This window comes from Chelon labrosus (assembly GCF_963514085.1).
Source record: "Chelon labrosus genome assembly, chromosome: 13".
Taxonomy (NCBI): domain Eukaryota; kingdom Metazoa; phylum Chordata; class Actinopteri; order Mugiliformes; family Mugilidae; genus Chelon; species Chelon labrosus.
The window spans coordinates 18,149,798-18,155,518 of NC_140346.1; the positions used below are offsets into that span (position 1 = coordinate 18,149,798).

The 5,721-nt window shown below is 42.1% G+C and overlaps 1 long non-coding RNA gene across 1 annotated transcript; it reads left to right on the forward strand.

Annotated features, from left to right (window-relative positions):
• Window positions 1–253: 253 nt before the first annotated feature.
• LOC311498803 lies at window positions 254–2,888 on the forward strand. The gene is made up of 3 exons (XR_014699425.1): window positions 254–582; window positions 2,266–2,346; window positions 2,710–2,888. It is a non-coding gene; the product is annotated as an uncharacterized lncRNA (long non-coding RNA).
• Window positions 2,889–5,721: the final 2,833 nt, after the last annotated feature.

Genomic DNA, 5,721 nt, shown 5'->3' on the forward strand with positions numbered 1-5,721 from the left:
AAGTCAGCGTTGCCACTTTAAAAGGAGATATTTTGTGCTAAAACAAGAGACAGGGACCATGTGCTATCCACGGGTTTGCTGCATGTGTATGTAGCGTTCTGTCGCCATGGATACGCCGTAGCCTCTGACGCAAGGACGTATAAATTTGGTCTTTTTTGTTATGCCGCTTAGCAACAGGTTTCCGTGGCAACGAGCTCTGAGTGACAGACAGCGGCAGCACACAATATGGCTTCCGGATTCTTTCTGTGCAGAGAACAGCAGCAGGTCGGAGCATACCGCAGCGATCGTTGTTGCCGTTGTCGTTTTCAGCACAGTACTAACCGTCAGCCGCTCGTATTCTTTGCGTTGTAACGTCAGGCGTCGGTTAAAAAGTAATGGTGGCGTAAACTATAGCCGCGGCTGTTGTCGCGGACCCGAGTCCTAGCATGTAAATGCGAATGCGCGCGCTTGGCAACGCACAGTACACAAATACATGTTGTTTGTCTTGTTGTTAATCATTGTACTGAAAAGGAAACAAACAAATCTCGGAACGTTTTATTTATTAAATGCAGTAAAATGAGATCTGGCTGTATTGTGGAAAACGTGAGTTGCAAATTTGCTTTGTATTAACTGTTCATGCGGAAAAGTCAACCACTTTCAGTTTCCTTGAATGTGCTTGAGTCACATTCATTATATGAGCGTAGTGCACATAATATTTTTATAGTTTTCAAGTCATTCTTGGTAATTGTAACGTTAAAAAACAAGGAGTAGTATACGTATAATACTTTGTAAAAGTTTGTAGTAAAAGTTTGTGGGTTTGAAAATTTGTACATGAATTTGTTGCTGTCATACATATAAGAGTTAAAAAGTGTAAATTGCCTAAATCACTTGTCACTGTTACATATAGAGTGTGGTGTAGCGTTTTATGAGACTGCAGTCCTCTTTCTATCTCTCATCGAGGGTTTGTTTGTTTACAACCTGCGGTGGTCTAGACTCCAGCCGTGCCAGGTAAAAAATAGAAGCAGTGTTGTCTAACGTCCCTGATGTGCTTTGTTTTGCTTGCCCTTGTCTCTTAGCGTATTTACGGGAAGCCACTAACTTGCACTGTGCTCATGAGGCCAGCCCCTGTTTCCTTTTGGAAGGCGGGCCGTGTTTGCCTGGTCTGGCCCAAAATACTTGTTACCAGGCAACGATTGGGCCTGTCCTACTTGAGAGTGGTGTTGTTTACACCCCTTCTGGCTCCATGTCCCAACAACATTACATAACTCTCACAGGCTTTCCCCACCTTACTGAGAGAAATTTGATCAGCCTTCCGTCTTCAGCCAACCAAAGTGTCTCATACCATAGTTTTTCCTCTCAGACGTTCAACAGTTTCCTCCAGTCTTTGCTGTGGTCGCTGAGAGCTGTTGTTACTCAACACTGCAAAACTGAAACTGAGACTACAATTGTTTATAAAGCTTGTCTCTTAGGCCAGCCTTTGGCTAAAAATGTCTAAAGCTTATTGTTACATGATCTGTCAGGCGGGGGTTCAGGTCTACCTCTGTAACCGTTTAATAATACATCTAAATCCAGTAATTCTCTCTTGGCATTGCTGAAGGCCTTCCTGCACTCCTGTGTAAACATGGCGTGTGTGTACTGTATTAACTGCAATACTCGAGGTGAAATTAAAAAAAGTGGATCTTAAATTGATTAACATTTCAGTTAAGATTAAAGAATAAACTTTTGAACTTGGAAAAATCCACTTTTTTGTCTTTGCAAGGCCGCTTGTGTCATTCCTACACGTTATTTGATTTTTAGTTGTTATTGCAATACAATTTTTGCAGTCCTGCAATAAATAGTAGCTTTGAAGAGCTTTGAATAGATTAGTCTTTTTTTTTTTTTTTCGCTTGGCAGTTTTTCTGGATCCTAGTTTTTGATGTGGAGTTTATGTGTGATGTGTGTCCATGTCATTTTCGACATCCCCTTGTTTTTGGTTTGCGTACTAGCCAGAGAAAGACAGTACTTCAGCCACCCTCTTCATTTTATGAGCGACAAATTAAAAAGTGTACTCCAGATTTGTAGCTGCTGTACTTTCCCTATAATCAGGGACAAAGTACTGTTCCTCAAATTATCTGTCTTACAGCGGCCTCTGTGTTTTAGAATTGTACCACAGACTTTTTCGTGAGAGCCAAATAACAAGCCTCAGTTTTAACCCCCACCTTGTCCTTGCTCTGACAGTTGGAAACTGGTTGTGTTTGATTTGTGTAACTTACGTATGTTTGGTAAATTGCTTTTGTTTCATTTCAGATTTTGCTGCTACATGCTTGCCTGATTTCCTGCTGAGGTTACAGTGACAGTACTAAACCTACAGCCGATAATGCCACAGTGGTAAGTCAAAACTAAAAAAACTTGTGCTTACCGAACCTGTGACCCCTTCAGTGTCTGTGTGTGAAGAGCCGGTTACATTATTTACATTTGTGACTTTCCAGTCTTTCTTGTTCCCTTCTTCAGCACACACATCTGTTGCAGGACGCTTTTGTCTTGTTTATGGTAATGTACTTGTGTTTATATGGTGTAATCCTCCAGTTAAGTAACAAGCCTGTGTGTTTACACAAACCCACACAGCACACACGCACAGCAATAATTTGGAGCAATATGTGGAGAAGGTAGAACATGTGCATGCGTCATATCTTCAGTTACAGGCTCTTCTGTGATAAAATCTTTCTCACGTCATATTTTCTTACCCCGCAGAATGGCATCAGGCCTCTTAGACCTGCTTTACTCAGCGTTAAAAAGGTAAGTGAGACTATGGTTTATGGCTGACCTCCTGTACATAAGCATTTGACGGTACTTGATGACGCAGTGTTTGAGGGAGGGTTTATTATTGTCTTGGTTTAAAACTGAGATTATTCATCATTAAGCCTCATTTTTGTTGTTTCATTTTTAGCCCCTGATTAATCGTTTGCTTGTTGTCATCCTTAGCCAATTGGCGTGCAGCCTCAAGAAAGATAATCTTATTTCTGTGTCGCTATGATATGTAAAGAGTTAGATCATTACTTTATCTGCCTCTAAATAACCATCTGTATAAATGTTCTCAGCATCAGAACAATTGCCAGTCTTTTTTTTTTACGTCGCTGTATGTGCAGCCATGAACGTCAGCATTGAGGTGCAAAAAGAAGAGTGGATGGCTCTATTGTATCATGCACTGCATGGGTGTCGGATGCCTAAAGTTAAATGCAATCAGTGGGTTTCAGTATTCCACAGTTCTCTGTGACTCAGACACAAGCAGCGCGTCAATCCTAGCCTACTTTCACCAGGCTCGCTGCCAGTCAGAGAGGCAAAGTGCCAGAAAGAGGGAGGGCCAAGAAGCCAGAGGGTGAGAGAGAATGAGCATGAGATCAGAGGTGGAAAGTAACTCAGTTTGTGCCTCAACAGTGTACTAAACTACAGTGTTAACTTTTGAGTTTTCTAAACATATATAAGTCCCCCTTTCTTTCTCACAACAAACATTTTAGCTCGTCATTATAGGAAAAGCCCAGGTGTTACTAATAACATTACAGATGGCTCTGTTCTTTTAAAGTGTCTCAGTACGCCATGACTGTGAGTCAGCATGCAGTGCATTTCCACAACACAGAAACTGAAGCTGCTAAATGAAATTCAGCCGTCATTAATTTTATTATTTACACCGGTGCGTCTCCAGTTAAAATGTCTATTGTGTACAAACGTCACATGGCAGCTGTTGCAACTTTATTTGGGACATTTTTGTTTTGGCTCTTTAGTGTGCTGACTGCCAGCTTTAATATGATGACACAAATATTTTTCATGTCGAGCAATAATAGTATTTGTAACCTAATAGGCCATGTGGCACTTTAAACAAAAAGATATATTGCTGCTTTACATGTCATTAACGCTCAGGCAGGAATTTTAGATTTGGCACTTTTCTTTAATTGATCATAAAACCAGGACATCCACTTATTTTCTTGCTGCCTGCTTATTTAAGTGGCTCTGAATGCTTGTTCTACCTGCATGAAGAGCGTGGATTCCACCTTCATTATTCCCCCTACTCATTCTCTCTGTGTTTGCTTGTTTCTATCCAGACGGCTTTGTTTCGCCCTTTTTTTCCTCTGCTCACAGTGCCCCCTCCCCGTTTCTTCTCTCTTCCTTACATAAGGACTGCCCTATTTTTTTTTTTTTTCAGGGACCAGTAAGATGTAGGAATAAAGGGAGTGAGTGGGTGAGGAAGAGGGAATGATGGAGGGAGGGATCCAATGGAGAGAGAGAAAATATATGGGGGCAGAAGTGAGGAGTGTGTGTGTGTGTGTGTGTGCACTGCACACGTCAGGAGGACTCAAACCTGTCCCTGTCATCGCCCTCAACTCAGCCGGCCTTCTCTGCCCACACAATACTCCTTGCCGTATCCCTCTGCTCTTCGCTGCCAGCTGCCTCCCCTTAACTCACCCTTTTGCTCTGCAATTTCCAGGAGAGCAAGAGCTTGTCGCCAGTTCTCTCCAGTGTTGGCAATCTTTAACATCACCTACCCTTGGACAGATTCACCGACTCCTCTGCCTTCCTCCTTCACCAGCCACATGTGTTACTCTTCAGCCCCTTTCTGTCACTGCATCTCAGCACCAACCCCAGCAGAGAAATCATCTGAGGACACACTAGGTATCTACCTACCTACCCACCCACCTATCAAAGTCTTATTCAAGCAAAACATATGGCCCACTTTATTCAGTAATAAGGCAAATACACAGATCAGCCATGACATTATGACAACTGACAGTTCAAGTGAATGACACTAATTATCTCGTTATCATGGTACCTATAAGTGGTTGGGACATTTTAGACAGCAAGTAGATATTTTGTACTCAAAGTTGATGTTAGACGCAGGAAAAAATGGACAAGTGGAAGAATTTGAGCGATTTTGACCAGAGCTAAATGTTGACGGCCTAATGACTAGATCAGAGCATCTCCAAAACTGCAGGTGGGGGATTTTTGGTCTGCAGTACCATCAAAAGTAGTCCAAGGAGGGAAAAGAGCTGAACCGACGACAGGCTCATGGGCGACCAAAACTTATTGATGTACTTAAGGAGCAAAGGCTCGTCCGATCTAACATTCAAGCTACTTTAACTCAAATGAGTGTAAAAGTAAATGCTGGTTCTGATGGGAATGTGTCAGAGCACACAGTCATTACAGTTTATTTTGTGTGAGGATGTGTAACTTCAGACCAGTCTGGGTGTCCATTCTGACCCCTGTAGACTGCTGATAGCACCTGAAATGGTAACGTGAAAATCAGAACTGGACCACAGAGCAATGGAAGAAGGCGTTCTCGTCTGATATATCATGTTTTCTTTTACATCACTTGGATGACTCGGCGCATATGTGCTGCTTGGAAACATATGGCACCAGGATGCTGTGAACACCCCCTTGCCGCTGCCATGACCAGTTGAGCTTGTTTCACAGTAGTTTGTTTCTCTGTACTCGTACGTCCAGGTTTACAACAACTAACCTCAAAAGCATTAACAATTCTGCAGCTCTTTATACCGTGATCTTTCAAAGAAAATCACATCAAGCATGAGAAATATTGATCATCAGATCACAGTCCAATGAAAATATCTGTACCGTGACTGAGCATGCTACCAAGTATTTTTAGGTAAACTGTGTAAATGAGTATGAGGTGTCTGAAACCACAATTGCGTATAATAAGTGTACAAACAAACTGAGCGTGATGCACACTGGTGACATGGTATTGGAGTCATGAAT